The 25,663-nt window shown below is 39.7% G+C and overlaps 1 long non-coding RNA gene across 1 annotated transcript in view; it reads left to right on the forward strand.

Annotated features, from left to right (window-relative positions):
• Positions 1-25,433, forward strand: part of LOC118212285 — a 35,003-nt gene extending 9,570 nt beyond the window's left edge. The window contains exon 3 of the long non-coding RNA XR_004762195.1: positions 24,438-25,433. This is a non-coding gene — a long non-coding RNA (uncharacterized LOC118212285). The remainder of the gene's footprint in view (positions 1-24,437) is intronic.
• The last annotated feature ends 230 nt before the right edge of the window (positions 25,434-25,663 follow it).

Consider the following 25,663-nt stretch of genomic DNA (forward strand, 5'->3'; position numbering starts at 1 on the left):
AAAGGAGACTGCCACACAGTGCCTGAGAGAGAACTTCCCTGCCAAAAAATGGTTTTATTTCCTGCTGAATTTAAAAAAAGACATCTGGAAAGTAATCAAAATATATGAACAAAAAAATAGAAGAAAAAGAACAGCCCATCTGATTTCACTTTGCAAACACAACTGCACTCTAATGCTTTGGAGGGCGAACCGGTCACTGCAGACTCAAAGCGAGCTGGATGATGTCAGTGGGAAAGTATGAAGGACTGGGAAAGCAAAAAAAGAGAGAAAGAGCAGAGAATGAAGACAAAGAACCACTGGAACATCAGCAGCATGCTCCACCATCCCCCCTTTTTGTTCTGTACAGTTTTCCTTCATCTAACATCCATTCATTTCCATGTATCCTTTCTCTCTTAACCTTGTACACCCTCAACCACCCCCCCTCCCATCCCGCCCACCCGCCCACCCAACCAATGAAATGACGGCCTTAGCCTCATGCCGACCCCACTCCTCCCCCCCCCCCCCCCCCCCCCCACATTTATGAACAGGGAAGCCTGTGTGCTGATGTAGTGCACAATCAGATATCACCGGTCAAGCGTGCTCCTCTCTGAGCATGGCAGAAAAGGTTGACCACGGGAAATCTGGCAGATTTACAAGCCAATAACAACGCTGGTACGAGAACAGAGTGCCGGCGCGATCAAAGATTGCCATTCGCATGGCACGGAGCACCATGTCATAAAAAAAAAAAAAATGTGAAAAAAAAAAAGAAATGCGATGGAATTACGGCCTGCCTGAGATGAGGCTCGAGGGGAGCTGGTTTATGGGGTAAACAAGGAGAAGCCAGTGGACATGAATCAGGAGGATGAATGTGTCTCTCTGTGATATGATCCGACAGAAATGTGCAGCGCAGTGCCCCACACTCACCCCCCCCCCCCCCAACACCCTCCAGCCAGATGAGGACCTGATGTGCATGCTGAAACTTCTGAAGTGCTCAGGAATGGGCAGTCGCAAATTTCAGCAGTGACCTCCTGACCCCAGGGCTGCTGTTTCTTTTTCAGCGGTGGTCAGATCCAACGCACGCTAACCGCTGCACCCCCTTTTTACCACGCGGCTTTTCAGCACACCTCGGGAACATCACATCGTTGTAGAGACCTTTTAATTGGTTCCTGCGACACGCACTCTTTTGCCGTTCACAAGCCCTTCAGCCTGTAATACAGAACGTGACATTTAAAAATAAATGTCAATCCATATGCAATGAATAACAATGAAGGCCAGAATGCAAAGAATCACCTCACCCCTTCACTACAGTACAAAGGCACATCTGTGTTCAGTCATATCTGTATCACGCTCTGGCATTCATGCTGTTATTGTCCACTATATAGCTGCAGTATATGCAGTGTGTCATTTTATTACCTTTCAGTCTCATCTGCTTTCCATAAACGTCCTCCAAAGACTAGACCACGCTATCGCCTCTGGGAAAATGGTGCATATCCATGTCCAGGTCCCAGAATGGGCCCAGCTTGAGTGTTTTTAGAAACTGAAGCTCCCTAATTCCCTGGCCACATAAATACACAAATTCCTTTTACCTAAACCTGGTCTAGCTTTGCAACAAGTTATTCTGGAGTCCCTGTTCTCCCTACCAAACCATGTAATGTCCTTATCTCTCAACTCCATTTCCATAGGTAACATGAAAATCTGGAATTTGTGTGAGCTAGAGATGCATTTTTCATTATACCTTTTCAGATTTATTTTTGGATGTGACTTCTTGATGAGTATTAATTAATGTATATTAATTAATTGGAATATTTATTAATGTGGTCTTATGAGAACTAACGAGATGCTGTATAATTAAAAATGTTCAACTAAAAACACTGAAAATAATGGTTGATGGATTTGTATATAAATTTTATAAAATCTATAAGCATTAAGCTAAAAATTCTGTTACATGATTTAAAACATTAATCTCCAGTCGTTCCATTCTCTGTCTGGTTTTCGTTACCCCTCAACAGTCATCCAGTTTGTAATTAGCCAGATGATTCAGAGTATGACATTGGAGACTGACCCAGTCCACAACTAGCTGCTTCACTCATCTTAAAATACCATGGCATTCCTGATGTAACTCTTGTGTGCCACAGACCAGGGAAGAGTTGAACAGCTCATTACACAGTCACAGATCCTTAGACTGCACCATGTATGGCCAATTCTGTGGCTACTTAATAATGATTTATGGAAGTAAAATCTCACCCTCAGGCTGGCTAGTAATGGAAAATGGCTCAAGTGAGTCAGCATTACATTTTTACCACCAACAGAAAGTCATGTGGAGTTCCCACAAAGGGGGGGTGCCTTTGGAAACTTGTGCTCAAAATAATTGTCAATACTTCTGTCACATTCTACATTGTGCATTTCCATAGTAAATCCCGCAAGCCTGCTGAATCTAGACAAGCGGTCAATGCACAGATATGGAGTACTGTACCTGAGATATCCATCATTTTGTGCTACTGTGCCACAAAATTTTTTTGGAAACTGCCTCAAGATCTGTGTGAAGGAGCTTTACTGTTATTTAAGTTTTAAAGTCATACGTGAACAGTTTTGCATTGTAATGTCACAGAAGATGTCTTGTTAACGTTGTTAGCCTGCCACCAGCTAGCCTACCATCAGCTAGCTGGACGATGTCAAGAGTATCTCCTTAATCACACAAGATTGTGGAAATAATAATAATAGCAACAACAACAACAATAATGTCAGTAAATTCAAAATTTCATGTTTGACATGTATTATTATTATGGGCTGATCCCACAATTAGTTCAGATTCACCTGATTTCCTCAATCACAATATTTCTCTGAGAAAGCACACCAGGGGGCTAAAATGTTTCAAACTCTCTAAAAAAGGATATGGAATTCAGACTTCACTGCTGCCATTCTCGCTGAATGTGTCTAAACTGATTTGTCACATGCGACGCTTTCATCTGTTTGCGAATTTATAGGAATGCTTCCACTACTATGCAGCTTGCGGGTGGCCCACAGCATTTAATAGACTAGGTGAGTGAGCCAGCCTAATCTGATTGAGCTCAGAACTAAGCTTCTAACAAGATTCATTTTCAGATGAAGGGCAGAATAATCAAGGCGGTCACATGTGAATAGCATAGCGGGGCTTTTGTACTTTTATATTTCTGCTAAGTGGTTGTAATGTAATGTAATGTAATGGTAGCACAGCTATGAAAACCACAGCATGCAACTAGTACAAAAATGTATAAGTTTACATTACACCATCATGTTCAGCACATGCAAATTAAGAAAATAAATCAGGCTGTGAAACTAACTCCTAATTCTATATTTAAGGCAATTACACAGAAAAGTGCAAAACTAAGATTGGCAGGCTTATGGTACCAGTTCGGTTTCTGTATATCTGTATACCATTTCCTAAACATATGATATACTTAGGCAATTAATTTGCAAGAAGTTTACTTACTGCTAGCACTGTGCTTACATTCAGAAAACAGAACCATATGTAAACCTAAAAGTACAAGTTTAAGGATGAACAGCACTGCACACGTACACGCGTGCACACAAACACATCTGCCCGCTTTGTGAATTGTGACCTGAAATGTCTTGCAGTGTGGATTTCAATTAGTCATATTGTTCCTATCACATGCTCACATTTAATTCAACATCCTCTCTCCTTTCCAAACAAACAGAGTCTAATGTATGTGCTCCAAAGATGTCTTTGCCACGTGGACTCCTTCATGCTTATCCATACTGTGCATTCTCTGTTTACCTTAAGTTTTGAGTTAAGCCACCAGGCACTTTGTATGCAGTTTTCTTTATTTTGAAATACTTCATCGTTTTCCTCTGGCTTGTTTAGGCAAAGGTTTCCCTAGCAACTGCCAAAACACTGACCCCCCTGCCCAGAACCCCCCCCCCCCTTATTTGTGGAAAAACCTGGCATTTACAGTTGACCTATTTAAAACCCTCACATATGGTGGAACTTAATTACATGTTTGGATGTCCAGGTGCTGGTGGTAGTTTGGGGAAATAGAAGGGGGTGGGGAAAGGGTGGATTTTAACTCCTGGCCAAAAAAGAGCTCTGTTAAAATCTCTTGTAAGCCTGAACAATCACTTGGTGTGGCCAGAGAAGTACATTTGTGCACATTCCATGGAATGGGTCTGATTATTAGGAACGGCCAGCAGGAACACTGGCAGAATCCCAGGCTAGACTGCTCTGCCTGGGGGCTCACCAGGCAGCCTGCAGACCTTGGAAAGAACATTTACTGATGAAAGTACCGCCCCATTTTCCCAGTCATACTTCCGCAAGAACAGACTGATAAGATTCCTGAATGATTCTCTAAAACTTACATTTAAAGTTACAGATTCACTTCAGCTGAGAACAGGCTAAAGCAGAATTGTGTGGATGTGTCCCTTTATCTCATTGCCCATCTTTGATCTTCGAGAAGATAGATGTTGTGCTCCGGGCACTCCCTGACCCTCGTCAACGTGTAAAATCAGATTCCACTGCTGGAACAACTTCAGCATTCTGTAGATGCAAATCAGATCCTGAGACACACTGCTGCACCACCCCATTTAGTTATCATGAAACCCTCCTAGTTTTACTCATGAACTGGACATTGAATTCATTTTGCCCTGAACGTGTGCATCTGGAGCTACAGATCAAACAGAGATTAGGTTTGCCAGCATTTTTAAGATGAACAAACCTAATCCCTCTTGGTCTCTTTGTTTGCACTGTATATGCCAGTTGTAGCTTTAATAACTCCTCAAAGCTGCCTATTCCTCTGTTGCCTGATTGGACCATTTCTGGGGAAAATCAGGCCTGTTCTGGTCCGTGATGACCTCATCCAAGCCCACATATGGAAACGTTTGAATGTGAGCTGGAGGGGGGTTGGGAGGAGTGGTTTGAGCGACATGTGAGGATCCATTCCGCAGATCCACACTGGCGACTTCACACAGCACACAGAGCCTCAGCAGGCCGCCTGAGCCAAGAGGCTCCAGCTGAAGTAAATTTTGAAAGCGCTGCTGAAAGAAACTTGGTAGAGCTGTTTCTACCCAGAGGCTTTCCTGCTCACAAAGATGCAGTCCACATAGACCCTGCCTCCGTGCTCTGGTTCTTTTAACAGCTTGCATGTTCTGCCTTCATGCTGTTTTACTTAATACTGTGTGTTATATAAGGCCATGTTTCAGATTTTTTCAAATACACATTTCATATTCACCAATGCAGTCACCATTTGTATTCTGCTTAAAAATAATTTTCATTGGGAAGGAGCTTCAGAAGCCTAGAGCTTTCAAAGGGAGGATGGATCATATATTTGATCACTTTGATCACAATTTTGGGACTTTGGTAGGAATAATAAATAGAAAACCTGATCACATTTGCATTCATAAATGCCTGTCAAAGGCGGTTTATTATTATTATTATTATTATGAACACATGGAAATTGTAAGGGTTTGGAACTTGGAAAAAAAGACTTACTTTTTAAATCACCACTAGAGGGCATACTTCACTCACACTCCCAGTTGCATTCCAGTGGATTGGGACTAAAAAAAAAAAAATTAATTATATATATATATATATATATTACAAAGTTACTTTAAGCACAAAACAGTATACGGAACAACACCCTTCCACAGAGAAAATAAAGGAATGACGAAAAGAAAGGATGTCACTGGTACCGAAACAGAAAAGGAGTGAGACTGCCAGATGTTCCCGCTCAGGCACAAAAGGCTTTGTAAGTAGTGTGGTGGCACTGTTTAGCGGCTGGTGAGAAATGTGAAATTCAGATGTTCTAAGAATGTAGGCTTTCCTCATCTCCCATGTCTCACCACAACCTTTTCCATTTATTCAGACATCAGAGGATGTCATCATATGAGCAATCATCCAAATGGGTATCTATGAGTGCCTCTTCATCCTACCGTCTCTTTTCGTCTATCGGCTTTTATTGACTGTTACAGTAGACATAGCCCTGAGATTTGTCAATTTTCCATCCCCGTGTGTCTTTGTATCCTACCACACACACACACACGCACACACACACACACACACACACCTTGTGCTGTTTACTCAGTGTGCCCTGCTTGCTGAAATAACGGAAAGAGATGGAAGCCTTGTCTTCTCTCACCAAAGAGTCCACAAAGGAGCCTAACCACAAGGTCCAATAGTTTCACAGCTCCCTTTGTTGCGCCTTCTAAAGCAGTTTGCTTTTGTGCTTTAGCGTTGAGCGTTTGAGGGCTGAGGGAGGAGTGTGCGGATGGTGGAATGCAGCCTCAGCAGTGCAGGAGAGCAGCACATGTGCGGCGTGTTAGAGCTGCATGGCCGCTCCATCACTCCCCTGACATGTTTATTGAAAACAGGGTTCTTACGGCACCGTTGGTGCCACACGCTTGTGTCCACCAGCAGGTCCGCCTGAACACGCCGGGCCTCGGGGAAAAAAAACGAAGGAAACAGCGGAACATCTAGTCGACTACAGACACGTGTGCAGCTTTGATTTTCCACTCCGCATTGCCATGATGCCCATTGTTATTTAACTGTCACCAGTCATGGCTTTCCCTGTAATTTAGAAAGAGCGCCAGTCCGGTTGGGTTTCACTTCACCCCTGATGCACACGAACCCCCCGTGAACAGAACTGAGTCACTGCGAGCTCTCTCCTGGGGAGTGGAGCACTGGCTGTTTCACAGGATTAAGAGATATGCCAAAATCCCCACTGAGCACAGAGGCAAGAGAGTACATTTGAAACTTTTGAACACTCTTATGGAAAATAATGTATGTTAATATACTTCTAACATTTGACATATTTGCTGCACATAATTTAAGGCATATGATTTTAGGACAATTGGAAATATACAGTAATACTGTACTCTCATAATTACATAACATTATTTCCGTCACATGCATTTTAATGTATTTTTGATGTAACACTTTAAAATGTACTTATGCTGTATTTTTTTTTTCACTATTTAAATGCTTTAAATTGTGACAATTTTATAAATTGTTCAAGGATCTATAAACCCATGTTTAATTTTGTTGATTAATTAATTCATGAATCAAAATCTTGATCAAGGAGACATATGGTTATCAATGCTTAGAGATCCACATTCCGCACAAGGGCCCAAATGTGCAAAACCTGAAAAATGAAAAGAAGGGAGGGGAATGTATATTGAAATTGTTCCGAACAAAGGTGGGAAACTGGCTCCACTCACTGACTGATGTAAAATGTTTTAAGAGCAGTATTTTCTAGCTTGCTCTTGAAGAACAGTTAATGAATAGATTTAAATAACGCTGTTCTCAAATACAGCTCTTGGATAAGGAGATGGCCCACTTATAATGACCTACAGTACTCAGTACATAATAAATCAACAACAGAACATTTTTATTCACTTTCCTTTTTTTATTATGAACAGGGTCAAACCAAGAATGAGATCCTCATTGGAGTAATTTATCTGGTATGCAGTAGCTAGAGGCAGTGATTGGCTCCATGGAGTTAACTCCTGTCCTCTTGGAGCCTATTGCTCCACCACTACGTAGGTGCAGAAACCCTGAATTAGTCTCCCTGAACTGCATGCTTTGGGTGACCCAGCCAAAAAGAGTAAACGATTAGCTTACTCAATTCTATCAAAGTCCAAAGCAAGCAGAGCATCATGTCAGCATACTGATGAAACCCTTACACCCAAAAAAGTTTGGAGCAAGCTTTGGTTTCCTGAACCCATAACGTTATAATAATGCCCATACGATATACGGATCTCTAGCTCTCTTGTTTAGGATGTGAGGTCCTTCTTTTTTTGCCACTAATAAAATGCAATGATATGGATGCAGCCTTCAGAAATAACTCCAAAAGCCTTCAGAAATAACTCCAAAAGCCTTCAAAAATAACAGGACAAAACAAAATTATATAATTCCCAACAGAAATAAAAATGAGATTTCCAAAAATAGGAAATCATCCATGGGTCACAATCACATTAGTATTGTCCCGAATGCAGTGTTTCTGAGCATGCAATCCTTATAATGAATGCTTATTTGTCCTATTTATTGGCTGCATATTTGCTCAACTTGCAGACCTGTGTGAAGAAATAATAAATAGTTAATGCTTTTAAATATTTGTTACTATGATTTCCTCCCACAGTCAAAAGACATGCAAGTAGGCTAACTGGGGACTCTAAATTGCCCACAGGTGTGAGTGAATGGTGAGTGAATGGTTTGTGTGCCCTGAAATAGATTGGTGCTTGTCTAGGATGTATTCCTGCCTCATGACCAATGCACGCTGGGATAGGCTCTAGCATCACCCTCAACCATGCCCAGGAAAAGCAGGTATAGATAATGGATGGATAATTATTTGTAAACATTAAGGACAATTGTAGATTGAATCCGGTAAATTGTTTTTCTACTTATGCTATGCAGAACAGTACAAAGGATTCAGATGCTGTGCATTGCAGTTAGAGCCCGACCGATATATCGGTTTGGCCAATATATCGGCCATTATTTGACTTTTTTGATGACATCGGCATCGGCAGTTATGCAGCCGATGTGTCCCGATTTTTAAATAAGTATAATAAACAAAACAAAAAAAACATTGATTATTTATCTGTACTTGCCTGTTCGAACGTTGTAATTGCTATTTACTAGAATTATCCAGTAGAGGGAGCTCTAATACACGTGTGAACTGCAGCAGCTGACGCGCTACTTCTGTAATAAGACATTTGTCACTTGTGCCTCATCCAATATTCTCCACTGCAAGACTTGTCTGCACAGATTCGATTGACGCAATAAAGGTATGTATATTTAGTGAAAGTTTTTAATTAAATGCGTTTATACGACCACTATGTTTATCAATCCTCATTATCAAGCGAGCGAGCTAGCTAACATATTTGGTTCACTTTAGCAAGCTAGCTGGCTAGTACGCCTTTATGAAGTGGCAGTGAGCACATAAGCACCACCGAATTCTTATGGATAAGCCTCACGTTACTTATTTCATCCAGTCAATTTAGTTTCATCTAACGTTACACTTGATTCACTCATTAGCTCCGCTAGATAAAGTCTTACTCTTTGAGATCATGTAGTAGGAATAAAATAAGAAAATATAATTAATTTAACTTACTGAGAATAAATAATAAGAAAGAATGAGGCTATGTCAACAGCTAATGCGTTATTGCAAGTGAGTGTGTAATCTAGTCACGCGTCAGAGCGCATTGTAGTTTTTTTCACCACCAAATTCTTACAGACAGGGAAGCTCGCCAGATAAGGTCTTACTCTTTGAGATCATGTAGGAATAAAATAAGAAAATATAATTAATTTACTGAGAATAGATACTAAGAAATAATAATAACAAATTAATAACAACAACAACAATAATAATATTAATAAAAATACATGTTTGAAACTGGAAAACTGAATTTTTTTTATTTTAATTTTTTTTTTAATAGATGACTGGAAAAGAAAGGCGTAAAAGCAACGTGTGGAGTTATTTTGAATTCACACCACTTCAAGATGGTGTTAATATATATATTTAATTTAATATCATCTTTTACATTTTTTTATCTATCAAAAAGTTATTTGTATGTTTATGTTTATTTATTTGTTTACTTATAAGTTAAATGTTCTCAAATATAGAAACTTTGATAAAATATAAGTTTTTCAAATTGATTTGAAAATGTTGCACTTTTTGACAAAATATTGGTCAAAACATCGGTAATCGGTGGGTTAGGACCAAAATCGGGATCGATGTATACACATACAGACATTCACACGTGGGAAACGAGATAAAATGTTCAGATTTTACTAGTGTTTCAGTTTCAGCCCATTGGTGAAGCAGCCCGCCAAACAAAATTAAAGAGCTCACCAATACATGCTTTTCTGTAGTTTTGTGATTCTGCCAGTTCCTGTAAACAGGGCTGAACACATGTACGTATAAACCAAAAGTTGAATTAACAGCAGGAGGAAATTTTTTACACGTGTGCACTTTTAAAATCTGTTCACACCAGCCAATATTACATCGTCAAGAAAGCTGTTTGTTTTTCCATTTGACCTGTCTTGTGTCTGTTATCATTTTTGTTCTTGCTTAGATGCTTCATTGGTAGTGCTGCCAACTCAGTGTCTGGAATGTTCTTTGAAGCCTGGTACTCATGGTGCAGTGTGTTGTCCACTGCAAGTAGCGGGTAATGGGCCCGGCCCTTCTGGCCGTCAGTGCAGGGTGGGCTGTCCTGAGTCAAACGGAATCATGTTTTCTCATTTCATTGATGACTCCAAGACAGACAGCAATGCGAGGGAGCTTGGTTGCCTCTGTCCAGTAACATGACAGACTGCTTTGCTGGAAACGTGTCAGCAGCAGAGGGTTACGCAACACATGATTGCAGTGGAGGCAGGCCCAACGGTGAGGCCAGTTCACTCTGCTCAGTTCACCCCCTAGTTTGGCATTAAGGCCTTCCATGTGATGGGATGACAGAGCCAGAGCAAACTGGAGAAGCCTGTGTGGGACCTGGAAGAGGGCCTCAGCAGTGGAGTCCATTAGACCCAGCATCGCCTCCTCCTCCTCCACAGCTCTTATAGCCAGAGCTGAGCACTGCTGCATGATGCAGATGGCAATAATTAACAATCAGCTTAGGGGAAAGCATGTTTTGACTGCCAAGTTTTATAAAATTACACTCAGTTCTTTATTCTTTTATTTTTTCCTCTTTTTTCACTAAACATGACTCCCACCAGGTCGATCTGAAAACTCCAGCTGGAGATACCTAAGCCAACATTTTGTAGTTTTTAATGATACTTACATGTCACTGTGGCAGGGGGTTTTTCTCTAAATGAATCAACATCAAAACAAACAATGTCACAGCAGCTTTAAAAATAATACATACAATACATATGCAGGGTCTTTCCACACAAGCAACTGCTTTCTGTGCGAACTACAGTGTTACATAGTTAACAATCTGTGTGTGGCTTTTTAAAGTAGCCCTGGACATAATGGCAAGAACACATGGCATGAACCATGGCAATTATCTGCTTCACAGTTTGGAGTGAGAGTATGCTTGAAATATATACCAGTGCGGTTTTGCAATGGCTGAGAAATTAAAGGTACTGGCTTTGGTTTGCCGGATGAAAACGGAGGTAAGACGGGCTAAGATATGTTCCTCTGGAACCTGTCCTGCAAGACTGGGCAGACTTCTCTTGCTGTGGTCTGAGCAGTGGAATGCGTTAGTGGCCATGTGCGGGCCACTTACACGTTACCTGCCCATCTGAATAAACATCTGTGAGACAGCCCCCCCCACCCCCCCACCCCACCCACCCAACCAACCTAGATGAGAGAACTCGACACTCCCGGCCTCTGACCCCCAGGTTCCTGAAAGAAAACAAATGACTTCATTGCTCTCAGAGGGTTATGACTACAAGGGGGTTTGGTTTCACAAGACCTCTGCCAAAAGCTGCCCCCCCCCCCCCCAAAAAAAAAAAAAAAACACCTCTTAGAAACTTTGTTGATGGAGGATTCCCAGAGCCACTCAACATATCCGGGGGAAAATGTATAGGTTCCTGTGGGTTCATGAGTGCAGTGGATAATTCTCCTCCAGCACCCAGTCAGGTTTTTATGAAAGGTAAAGGTTGTTTCTACCATCACTTTTATTTGTGGAGTATGCACAGCAATCCACCTTGGTATCTTTTGAAAAATAGCACAGGTAGATCTTACAACAAGACTGCTGTTGCTCCAGAGCTTAGTAACTGGTGAGAGCCAGAGAGTGAAACAGCACCCGTCTTTGTCAAACTTATGCAATGTGAATCAATTTGACAATCTGGAAACAAAACTATAAAAGGGGAAATAAACTGAAAACACTGTGTCAACTATTTTAGTCTGATCTGACATTGTGTAAAGGACAGCAATGTCAGATCAGACAGCCATAAATAGTAACAATATTGTCAATACTGACCATTGCTAAAATAATTGCACAAATGACTTTCAAGTGGTTGCTGATGTGAGTCTGTGTTCTATTTTGCTTTTATGCAGATGTGGTGGAAATGAATGCAAGACATTTGCCCTCATTGTCTGTTGCAATGCATTGGGGAGGACTGCTGAGAGTAAAAAAATTGGAAGTACAGACCGACTCAAATGAAAAAGGAATGTGCATTCCTCTCTGGCTGTCCCAGCCAATCACGTGCCCAGATATGTCTCAGCCAATCACTATATGTCCTGCTCTTATCTGAAATCCTTAAACATTGACCCTGGGGGGAGGGTGGATTCATATGTCAAAGTAAAGATGAATGAAAAGGATTGGCTGGAATGTGTGTTCTGAACAGACCATAATCCTTTATATGTCTGATCAAACCACAGCGATTAATGGATTATTAATAATTTATCCAGATACAAGAGAATAAATTGTAAGAATAAGAGAATAGGAAAAAGATTTCATTTGTGGGTATTTTTTATTTCCTTTGGTTTCACCATGTAGAAATGACAGCACTTTTTATACATAACCCCCAGCCCCAGGGCATATTAATGTTATGTAAATGAAAGTAGTCATATTTAGCAGTTGTCACGTATCCTTTTCATGCAATGACTTCTTGAAATCTGTGACCTACAGACATAACCAGGTGCTGAGTATCTTTGGTGATGCTCTGCCAGGCCTGTACTGCAGACATAGTCAGCTCTCTCTTCAGCATATGAAGTGCATGTTCAATTGAATTCAGATCAGGTAAATGACTTGGCCAGTCAATAATTTAATAGTTTTTGGCTTCGAAAAACTCCTTTGTTGCTTTTGCAGTATGTTTGGGATCATTGTCTTGCTGTAGGATGAAGTGCTTTCAAATGAGTTTGGTGACATTTTGGTGAAATTAAGATGAACTAAAGATAAGATGCTTCTGTACACTTCAGAATTAACTCTGCTGCTGATTCTAGAAGTTACGTCTTCACGAGTGAGCCGGTATCTGTGACAGCAATACATGCTCAAACCACAGTCTTCCATGGACAGTAGTCACTGACACATCTATGCCTGCCTCCTGAAGAGTGTTTCTGATCTGTTGGACAGTTGTTTGAGTTTTTTGTCTTCATTATGGTGATAATTCTTCAGTCATCAACTGTAGAGGTCTTCCTTGGCCTACCAGGCACTTACTGAGCTCACCAGTGCTCTCTTCTTAATGATGTTCCAGACAGTTGATTTTGGTAAGCCCAAGGTTTGGCTTATGTCTCTGACTTCTTTTGTTGTTATTTCTGAGCCTCATAATGGCTTACTTAACTTTCATTGGCACCACTCTGGTCCTCTTGTGGACAAATGCCAATAACAGACTCCAAAGGCAATAAAAGCCTAGAATCAAGGCTAGATAATACAAGCTCTCTTATACCTACACTAAAGAAGCAATTTAACACACCTGACTAATCAGAAACACATGTAAAGCCATTGTCCCAAACATTATGGTGCCCTGAAATGGAGGGCTATTCATAAAAAGTGCTGCAATTTATTCATGGTGAAACCAAAATGTATAAAAATACCCTTACATAAAAGTTGAATGTGCATTGTCTGATTACAAATCTAAAACTGGATTACAAATCAAGAAAAAAAACCTGTCTTTGCCCCAAGCATTAAGAAGCTTATATATAAGTTTAACATTTAAGGTAAAAGAAAGGACATTGTAGCATCACACACTATTTTATTTAAAATACAATCGTAAACTCAATTTAGACACAAAGACCACAATAAACATTGCAAATGTGGCAAAACAAACAAAAAATAAATAAATCAAGGATAATCTTTCCTCTATACTACACACAGTTCCTTATTCATCAAACAGTCCAGAACAAGCCTACAATTTTCCACTTTCTACTGACAGTGAAGCACAAGTAATCAGAAATGAATTACAGTGGTCTGCTGGCGTAAAACAAAACAAAACAGAACAAAGCACTCCAGGAATGACTTGCAAAGTGTGTTGGGCCAACTGATACTGAGCAGAAGGGGTATGAGAGAGGCAGTGTATAGGGGCACGATAGGTAAACAGCTAAATAAATGCTCATAGTTGCCAGGGGGCTATGAGTCCTGCACCCACCTTGAAATTCAGGCAGGAAAGTATTTCCCTACCGCAGCTCATTTGGATCATGGCAAGATCATAAAGTGTTCAGCAAGATCACACACTGTTCCCCCAGAACTAAGTCGACATCATGATAGATTAACAGAATAGCCTGTTAAATATCTTTTTGCACACAGTGAGTCATTTAGTTGGTTGGCCTCTCTCTCTCTCTCCCTCCTTCTCTCTCTCTCTCACTCTCGCTCTCTCTCCTCCCTCTCCCAGCTGCATTTTATATTAGAATTTGTTTTGGGAAGAATATAATGTTTTGCAGCACAAAAAGACTGTGCTCTATTACACATTTTCCTTTCTAATGCCCAGTCCAATCCTCAAGTATGCTTGTACCCAGTCCTTATGACATTCTTAGTGGGTGATATCAAATTCTAAGGATTTAGCCTGGGCTGTGGATCGGGGAAGGAAGACTTAACTCTAATTTATGGTATTGTAGACATATTTTTGCTATGTCCTCACTGGAAACTATGTCCTGTATTTGACTCTGGTGATGCAAGGTAACCGTACTGTTCGCCACCTCCACTTCAGACTGGCTAGGGTCGTACACCCAGGGTGACTTGTGCAGTTTAGATGTGTCACATTGTGAATGGGCACACATTCGTGCTATCTTGTTCTATGATACAGAAGTTGTCTGGGATATTAACTGGAAAACCTATGGGTTACAATTGCAATGCCTTCCCACCACACCTCCCATTGCCACAGCTACACATTTTAAACTCAAACTAAAAACAAATCTACTTACACATCACAACTCAATTTCCTTAATGTTCTCATAGGTCTCACTATCTTTTTAATTTAAATAGAAGTTGGAAAAAAATCTCATTTTACAGAATGAACGAGTGAATAAAAACATGTTTTTCCCTCACTCTTGATGATATTTTCACTGGAAACATTCACGTTCCTGGCAGTTCTTTCATGTTTACATTTAATAGATTTTTTTTCCAGAGTTCGTGGAAATTCAAACTCAACCTCTGGAAAATCTGATCCAACCACCAAAATGTGAGAGAACTCCACCTTCCCTTCTTCTCACTGCTTTTGACACACTACCTCCACTGCTTTTATACACCAAAGGAGAGGGGGGGGGGAACTAATTGGCTGAGCATATCCAACAAGACCAAACTGGAAAGAATGTGTCCCGCAGCCGGTTTAGGCATTAAGGAGAAAAAGCGTAAAGCAGTCATTCACTCGCTCCTGCGCCCCACTTCCCCCTGCTTCTGTTTTCCTCATCCAGACAGAGTCGTTCTGGGAATAGTCCCGGACACTAGAGAGGTCTGTGGGGAGGCTGCAGTCTGTGGGAGAGGGCTGGTCTGTGTCACTTTTTCCTTGTTCCTGGATCATGACCAAGCTCACAGATGAGAAGTGGGAGTTGGGGGAGGGAGGGTTGGGTTGGTGGTCATCTGCCCTGTCCCCAGCAGAACAGTGTCATGGGGGTGAGCTCTATGGAGGCAGGGCCAGCCAGTTTGTTTCAGAAAGGGGAAAAGAGACTGACAGTCACAAGAAAGCCAGAGTTAAAGACCTTGGGCAGTTTCCGTTATTATTTGTCTCTCACCATACTGCTGCCAAAACTGCTTTTGGTTTAAAACTTTAGAGGGGAGGCTTGTCTTTCTAATTTGCTCTTGCTGGTTCCCCCAGTCCCTCACTGTGCTCTCAAGTTAGGAAGATCAACTGTAGATTTATTGTGAATAGCAGTCTCTCCCACACTGCTGATCACATGTTAGTAAAGTAAAATGTTATGTCAACAAAAGTGACTGCAGCTAAATTCTGCAATATATTTATTACTTGTTTTGGGGAGAAAGGGGGGGAGACTGGCTGAGGGGTTAGTGACTTTGGAAAACCACTAGCCACAGTGGCTGGTGAGCCAAAAAGTTAATGTCAAGTCCTACTTATGATCCATTGTAATCAGATGCTTACAAAGGAGGAGTTTTCCAACTGCAAAGTAAAAAAAACAAGGTATGGTTTAGAATTTGCTTGTGGAAAGTTTTTCTAAGAAGTGAAGTTAGAAATGAAAACAAACCATCCTTAGACATTGTATCGTTCCCCTAGTGTAACAAGTGTGTATGTGAATGATGTGGCAAGCCGTTTAAGCTTTTATTTAACTTGTTTTTGATATCAAGAATTCAATTTTTACTTATTATCATTTAAATTCTAGAGATCAACAATTACATTTTAGATAGTTAAAATAGGATTTTTATATGTCATTTGCATTGTGACTTTCTTAAAGGGCCAAGCACCAAAAGGCAAAAACACAGAAAAATCAAATTCACGTGAAAAATGTGAATTCACGTGAAGCCAACAATAATTGTATGTTAACTTCGGGAGAGTTAAACAATGTGCAAGAGATTGTGGAGTAGCTTTATAATTATACCTTTATAATTATGCATTTTAATTTCCGAGTTGAACATACAAACAGGCTGCTTAGAGTTTTTCCCTTCGGGTAGAAAACACCAGGAGGTAAAAATATGGCATAACTGGGAACTACATTCTCACTTTACCATAAATACATTAATGTGAAATTACTTAATCTGCTGACCAGTCAGATATCATTTTGTGAAATGAAAGTTGCGACATTCTTAAAAGCCAGAATGATAATTCAGTGGAACCACAATAAGTGGTCTGTAAACTGCAAGCTAAGAGTTTGGCCATACTGTGGCAACTGAAATTAAAAAATAAAGCAAGATATCTTACTAAGTAATTACGTCAGGATGATTTTTTTCTTTAATTATTGGTAGCCTACCTTACTTTAACTTTATTTGTCACATAAAGAGTTGTGTTTAGTTACAGGAAACAAATTAAATATAGCCTATTAGTTTAAATGTGGCTTTGCTTGCTTTTGTGTTTTGGATCATTGCTTGCTGCATAACCCAATTATGCTTCAGCTTAAGCTCACGGACAGATGACCAGACATTTTCCTTAAGAATTGTCAGGTACAGAGCAGAATTCATGGTTCCTTCAATAAAGGCAAGTCATCCAGGTTCCCGAAGCAGCAAAGCATTCCCACACCGTCATACTCCCACCACCATGTTTGACTGTTGGTGTAATCTTACTGTGAAATGCTGTATTTGCTTTACATAAACTCAGTTTGTGAACTCAAATTGCTTCCAGTAACCCCCTCAATATCCATGTGTGCTGCTGAGGTCCTGCACCTGTAAAGAACATATATGCACAGTAAAATTCTGGGTTCTGAAATTAAAAATGGGAAACAACATAATAAACAAAGAAAATACATTAAAAAATTAAAAAATAAACATGAAAGCTAGATTCCTGCTATTTCCTGTTGTTTGTGTACACATGGCCCACCCAGGTGGGTTCCTTTGGGAAGAGTATGGGGCTGCTTGTCCAAGACAGCTCAAAAACAGCTTAGTCATGCCCGTCCATTTGCCTGCTGTCCTGCTGCAGTCCTGGGATGCCCTTCCCCCCACTCTCCCCCTCCTCCTACTGGTACATGCCCCAGGTTTCACTTGGAGCCAACATCCTGCTGGGCTGCCACCCAGAACCGTCGTGTCTTGTGTTTCGGGGGAGGAAGTCCCCTGTAACATGTGATGTAAATCACCCTGCCGATAAGATACCCAGGAGACAAGCTTGCCTGTTTCCCAGGGCACACACTTTGCTGGCCAAGCTGATTCAACATGCAGGCATCCCTGCTGGAGACCTTTTTCCACGTCAGCACTCTCCACAGCCTGCTCACAGTCTGAAGGGACACAAGGGGAAACGTCTTTAATAGCTTAGAAAGTACTTAAAAAGCTCTACTTTAAAGACTGTGTGTCCACAGGCATATCCATTTATAACTGATTATATCAAATGTACTACTCAGACAAAAAATAAATCAAAATGACATACATCTGTGACTACAACTTTTCATATAATGATGCCATAAGTGTAATTAGACCTCACTTTTCTCCAGTGGTCATCTGAACTGACCAATATAACTAAGAATGTGCATTTTCCCCTATCCACGTTAATTCTAAAAAATAATGTGTTTTCCCCATCCATATATTATGATACATTAAGACACAAGGCACTTATGTTCTTGGAATACAAAGACATATGCACGTGGCAGATAATGAAAAGTTAGAGTGACCACATATTGGATTTCAAAAAAGGGGACAGGGGCAGGCAGGCAGGCAGGCATTATGAGCATAATACTAGGCTTTGTTTGTTTGCAATATACTTGTTTGTTGGTTTATATAGGGTCTATTGAGTGAACAAAAGTTATCCACACATTTTTAGGAATTTATAAATTCTGTCTGGATGTATATTTTCAGTCCCAGAAAGAAGAAATGTCCCGGAAAAACAGGATATCTGGTCAGCCTAGCAAAAGGCATTCTTAATGCATGGTTTCATCACATACTATGAAATACATCCATATTTGTAAAAATCCCGAAGAACTGAACAATAGGCCAGACAGAATGACATCTTGACGGAGTTTGCATATGTTCCTTATGTCTATTCCATCAATCAGTTAATAATTGCAAACATATTCTGTACATTTATTGTAATTTATTGTTCTACAGCCGAATGAAGGAAAAATACCATAGCCAGTCATGCTTCTCAATGGAGCAATAAAAATGATGTCTGACTAACTTTCCATTATCCATAATACCTTCAATAAGTTCCTTATGTGTCCTTTGCCAGCCAAATAGTTTGCTCCTACAAAAATACAATATGTACATGATTCGTCTTGAGATGTAAATCACTAGTGGGTAGTAGTGTGATGCTGTTGTTAAATCACTGGTTGCTGACCTTCATGAACTTGAATGTCTGCTTGAATATGAAGCAGGGCAGTGCTGTTGTGCTTACACTGCCCACCATTGTAGTATTGAAGCTTAAAGGTGCTGTATCAAAATGTAATGCAGTCAAATAATAAAAAAGACATCCACTGAGCTTGCAGAGAACAAAGGTGCAAGTTAAAGTTTTGCCTTTCCTCAAAAAAGCCCCCTATCCATCTCAAAAGTTGAATGATAAAAGTTGTGGGAAAATAAGAGTCAGCATTAGTCTGTCATGCTATTGTTCTGTTATATCTAATGTCATATCTACATGCACATCGAACAACGCCACACATAGCTAGCCCACATAAGACAAATCATTGAACTAGTAATCTGTGAAGTTAATGCATTGCTATTATATATTGTAAAGTTACTTTACAAAGTTACTAATATATTATTAATTACTTGTTCGACATAAGACTCATCAATTTATATATTGGATGCTACAATGGCCAGCTTCCCATCACATTATGTTCACTATCTTCTCTGCTCAGAAGTGTATTCCCTATATAGCCACCTTTCTGATCATATAATTTATGTCACTTGAATTCTACTCCTGTCTCGTCATTTTTGGATGCATTCGAAAGATATTATAGGCTATGAGAGTCAAGACGTGAGAGAGAAGCTTTTAACAAGCTATTGTTTCCCAGTTACAGAAAGAACGTCACAAGATGAGATGTGTCCATGTGTCAAGACAGCATATTTAGTTAAAGAAGTGATGAATGAGGGGACAGAGACTTTAATGTCTTTTCCAGGCTTTCTCTCCAGTAAACAAACAGACCAACCTCTTGACCCAAAATGCAGAGCCCCTCCACAAGCTTCCTGCCTGTTAGCGGCCAATCAAATTCTGTCCCATTGGCCCCAAACAGGCCGACATGGCATGCACTCCTGGAAGCCATCACATTTGGATTTCACAATGCTCCCATAATTTCCATTAACCTGAGTCAACGCATAGATTCTAAGCTGTACCACTAACTATATTTTTTCACAAGCTTATGCCAGAAACATGCATGGTTCTGTCTGGTTGCAATTTTCTGTTAAAACTTTGTAGTTTAACTCACCCATGAAAATCTTCTCCCCAAACCTACTGCTGAATTGATCAAACATAGACTGAGAACATCAAGGAGTGCACAACTAATTTTATTTTCTATCAACAGTTATACCTTTTATCGACAGTTATTCCTCTCTTAAGTAAACAACGAATCATAATACCTCTTAATTTATCATGTATGCACAGGTGCCTGTACCTGTGAAAGTATCTTATGAATAGATTCACTCAAATAAGGATTGCAGCAAGTTATTTTTAATGTTCATTCTTTTGTAACATCATTTGCTTAATGAAATTTTTGGTGGTGTTTCTTGTCCTTCTTTGTTCTATATTGCAACACATATTAATATTTTTTATTAAAAACTGAATTGTATCCGCAGCTAGGGAAAATCAATAAAGGCAACCAGGACCAAAGATCATTGCAGATTATGGTTCGATATGGTTCCTTAAATGGAAAAGTCTGCTGAGGTTTTGATGACTCAGACAAGTACTTTGTGGTACTGTGTGTATGTGGTCCTAATGTGCCTTATATTTATTTGGACATTTAGATTTTTAGAAATGCTAATATGTTTCACAGTTTTTGTGCCTCCTGGCTTTTTAACCTCCTAGCTTATCTGTGTATCCCCTCTAATGTCCCTATAATTGCAACTCTAACAGTAAAAATATGTTTCATGCATGCCTGTCCACATTAGGTAAAAATAACATTAAAATGTGACTACTCTTCATTTTTTTTTTTAATCTAATCAAAGTCCCATGTCACAAATCAAATGCATACAGTGTAGTTAGCGACCCATAAAATTGTTTCAATTACATGTTTATATTGTTTGTCAGTCTGAGCCATTAATTTGGTGAAAATTAGCTCAGCTAGCTAGCAATAGCTACAGTATATTGCTGCTAACACACGATTCTGCAAAAATGTCAAGAGCCAGAACATAAGAAAGTAAAATACACCAAAGCAAGTTCATTTTAACATTAATGTTACACTTTGACAAAATAATTATAATAATAATAAATAAATAAAACAAAATAATAAAAATAATAATGATTCGGACACAAAGATGGATTACCTATCACAAGTGTCGGCGAGTTTATTTTCATACCGTATGCAAATGAATGGAAACAAATTGCTGCTGGAATGTAGGAAAAATACATTTAAAAATCTTACAAGCCTTTGTACACTTTGCAATTTGGTTTGCAGCAGTGTGAAGGCAATCAAAGTCAATCGTGTTACCAATGTTATTTATGGTATAAATGACACCATCACAACAGCAGGGTGTACTAATAATTTACCAGTAACCTAGGCTAAATAATTTTGCTGAGAAATGCAATGATGAAGAAATAGGTCAGTGCTTTTCAGATTTTTCATTAAATATGGCTTTGGAATAGAAGATGTGCGCTGCTGACTGAACACATATCTATATTACCATTGCTATTGCTCGCCACTACTCGGTGGTTTAGGCAAATTGAACAAAGAAAGACATATATCTAATCCCACATGCACCGGTTTATGTTTGGCATGTTACCCCCACCCTAAATTGCATATAGTTATACCACAGGATTGTGGTGAGAGAGAGACATTTGGCGTTAGCTAAGTTAGCTATATATATATAGCTATAGAGCTCCACACTTTATTACTACAGGAAGTGATGCTTCCTACAGTATTTTTAAAGTATGTTTAGAATGCATGAAACCAAGCCAGAACAATATATTAATTGCTTCCTTGGGATATGGAATCCTTGGGAATAGTATAACTTCATTGTTAGTGTTTATGGCCATTGTAAAACAGACAAGCTGATGACTCATTTGTAGAAGATAAAGGAGAGTGGCCGGGGAGATTCTTTGCAGAGTACAGAGTGTTGCTTTCAAACAGCTAGAAAAAACTTTGGTTTGTTGATTCCAGAGTGAACATGAATCACAAGGAAAGTGCCATTGAACCCCAAAGGGGTTTCATCAAAATCTTTCACATGAATTTCACGTCTTTCTCAGCCAAATATCTTTTGAAAACCACACAAAGCATAGTATACAACCTGTAAACTTACATATTTGTTGAGACCTCCAGGTACAGAAATTGTAAAATGTTACAGACAGCTGAAAACTGTGTTACAGCACATGAAAAATAATAATAAATGAATCTGTAAACAAAGCAAAAAGAAATCTGTAAACAAAGCAAAAAATAAAATAAAAATAAATTTTAATTGAAAGTGTGCCGAGCCAAGTTTATAAAAAATGCCATATACCACATTCTCCATCCATTCATCAATCCATCCATTATCTAGCCTGCTTGTCCCTGGCTGGGGCTGTGTGGATTCTGTGCTGGGGGGGCTCTGGCTGGGATTCGGGCCCAGGGCCTTCTTGCTATGGGGCGATGGTGCTATCCACTGCACCACCGTGCCATCACCTATTGTGTTCACCAATTCCAGATCACATAACTATCCCGACTGGATAGCAAAATGTCTCTGAAAAGGAAAGCAGAATCCAGTGCTGAACAACTTATGAAAATTGCAGATTAGTGACAGCTGAGCTGTAGATAGGGCATACGTGATAATAAATTCATTCTTGAGAGCTAATCTGCACAGAAATGATAACATTAATATCTTAAACTTTGGGGTTGAATGAAGACATTGCATGTTTAAAGTGATGGAATACATGAACTCGATATGTTCATTTATTTTGGCAACACAACCTTGAGTGCATTGCTCTGAAAGACGTGGCTTCTCCTGAAGCCAAAATACCCAGCAAACCAGCACTTGCAAGTGAAAGCTTGTCATTGTTAAATTAAAATAACCATCATCCATTATCCATACCCACTTATCCTGGGCAGGGTCACGGGAGGTGATGGAGCCTATCCCAGCGTGCATTGGGCGACAAGCAGGAATACACCCTGGACAGGCTCTCTATTGCAGGGCATGCACACCTTTCACTCACACATTCATACTTATGGGCAATTTAGAGTCTCCAAATGGCCTACCTGCATGTCTTTGGACTGTGGGAGGAAACCAGAGTACCCGGAGGAAACCCATGCAGACACGGGGAGAACATGCAAACTCCACACAGAAAGGCCATGGCCGGATTTGAGCCCAGTACATTCTTGCTGTGAGGCGACAGTGCTAGCCGCTGCACCACCGTGCTGCTCTATTGCACATACGTATATTGCAGTAATGATAACTTAGTATATTGCACAGTATATTGTTCAGCCCAAATGGGATCTTTATGCTTTATATTTGACAGAAATAGAATGTATGAACAATGGAATGATACTTTTAAGCATGTAATGTTTTCACTAGAACTGTAAAATTTATTCATCGTATAACTACATGTTTATGATGATTGATGATCAACGATTCCACATCTGTTCAATGATGAACATTGATTTTTTTTTTTTAATTTGCTTTGTTTAGCAGATGTGCATGAATGTGGCTTGTTCAATGCATTGAAAGAAACAGCAATGCATATCTTGTGGAATACTTTGATTCCCTTAAAGGAGTACCATGGTGATTTTCACACTTTCTCGGTTTTATGTGCTATTTGCACAAGAGGCATTGAAGAATCACAATGAGTAAAGTATTAAATATGTCCGTTCTGTATTTTTGGAGAAATATGCGTTTTAAATTTATCGTCCTATTTTCAACTGGTTGAGAAAGTTGTCAACTTGGTGCGTCACGAATGCAGTAACCCGTCCCCTTTCCACGCCCCGTAAACCCATGGATAACTTGAGACCCATAGTTTGCACCTCTGGCTTACAGGCAAGACAATGCAAATATTTGACTAACGTTAGGTTCACTTAAATTAGAGTGCCTTTTAAGGACTATTAGATTATTTCTGGTTATATTCATTTAGCTAGCTAGCTAACGTTAGCTAGCTAGGTAGTTTGCTTTCATAAGGCAATGTTATCGATAACGTTAGCTAGCTAGTTTGCTTTTATGAGGACGTTATAGTTGTGCTTTTATCTTAACTTGGCTAGCTAAATAGCAAAAATTATAATTGGATATAAGTCAATGTCCTTACCTTAGCTATCTATCGATACTTGATATACTACTAAGCTAGCTAGCTTGTGAAAATTCAGTCTCCCGAAAAGAGCGCGTATCATGGTAACGGGGCACGGTCTGTCAATCATAGCTAACTGACAGTTCTCATTACCACGCCCAGATGGTTCAGGTGAACTTTTATAGTGGGAAATTTAGGCTTAGAAAAATACATTTTAAAGTACATTGAAATGACTGAATAATACAAAAAATTATGCACATTTGTTTTGTTGTTGCCTAAAGACAACTGGGAAGTGTCACGTTCAACCACCATGCTACTCCTTTAAGAATCATCATTTAGGCCAAGGGTGTTCACTACTAAACTGGGCAAAAAAGTTTTGGGCTCACAGCTTTGTGTATACTGTAGAAAGGTCTCTGTTTCATTTGGTGAAACATCTAGCATTGTCCCATACTACATACTGCAGTAAAAGCACGCTATTCTGAAACAGTTATTTGTTTCCACAATGCATTTAATTTGAAAGTAGTCAGAAGCATTTTGAAACTGTTAAAGCACTTTAATAGTTTGCATTGTGTTGCTGAAGTGAAGGCAAAAACCAACACCGTTCTTGCCATTACAGTGCAACCCCACACACCCGCAGAAGACATCTGATTGGACCATTCCGCAAGCCTCAGCCCCACCTCTATCCCTTCCACTATTCTTTGGGGATCGTGTGCAACTTGTGGAAAAAGAGCCTCCTTCTATGAATAATGGAAAAAAAATCATATATGCTGTATATATAATCCCACACAAGTATTTTATTTTAGAAGTTCAGGTTTCAAATGTACAGTGCTATGCAACTACTCTTTAGGCAAAAATAGCAGGAAATATAATGGACAGAAAACTGATTTTGACTCAAAAACACACAGATGTGAGGAATTTAGTGTCTGTGCTGGTTTCGCTGGAGTTTGTGGGGTTGGGAAATATCCATGGCTTATGGCTTAGCTGCTCCTCTGATCTGGCTTTGCTGTTACTAATGTGAAAACCTGCCTGCGAGGACTGATGGTGTACTTTTTAAAATTAAAATATTTTTTCCTGCATTTGTGACACTATTTGACATTTTGCCATGTATTGAGGGACAGAAAGACATCATTTTCTAGTTTGCTTTTCACAGAGGTCAGATGGAGAAACGTATTATGCCACTAAATTGTCAGAATGTCCCTGCAAATCAAATGTAATGTCACATAAGCTGACATGTAAATTGAATGTCATCTTGAACACGATCACCGAAAGTGAAAAAAACAAGCAATGCAAGCAACACCGCACTTAGAGTGAGTAATTTCAACCATGCTACAAATGCAGCGTTAAAGTGAATGAAGTACCTCCATCTCTCTAAAAGTACGATTTAAAGGACTGTTTTCAATTCCAGACCAGAAGAGAGCCGCTCCTGCTTGACGGTTGGAAACTCCATGTGCAGCCTTTCAGTTCAGGACTCAAAGTGAAAACCTTAACAACAGAAGCACGATTTTAGCTGAGCAGGTTGAGAATAAAAAATGACTAAATATTTTCCATGGCTTGCATGAATTGGATTTCCATGTAATCCAACACTGTGATGAAATAACCCTTGTGTTGCCCAACAGCATGACTTACTGCTATGACTGAGTGTCAAAACTCAAGACTGTAGAATAAAAAAGACTGTACATGAATGTATTGTCTATGTTTTATACCAGATGTTTTCTTCTGCCCCCCCCCCCCCCCCCCCTTGAAGAAAGCCCAACATATTTGCGGGCTTCAAAACAAAGTGCTTACAAATTTAAATAATTTCAAGTAACACACTGTTTTATGGATTTAAAGTTAAATGATGGT

The sequence above is a fragment of the Anguilla anguilla genome, chromosome 14 (genome assembly GCF_013347855.1).
Source record: "Anguilla anguilla isolate fAngAng1 chromosome 14, fAngAng1.pri, whole genome shotgun sequence".
NCBI classification, from domain to species: domain Eukaryota; kingdom Metazoa; phylum Chordata; class Actinopteri; order Anguilliformes; family Anguillidae; genus Anguilla; species Anguilla anguilla.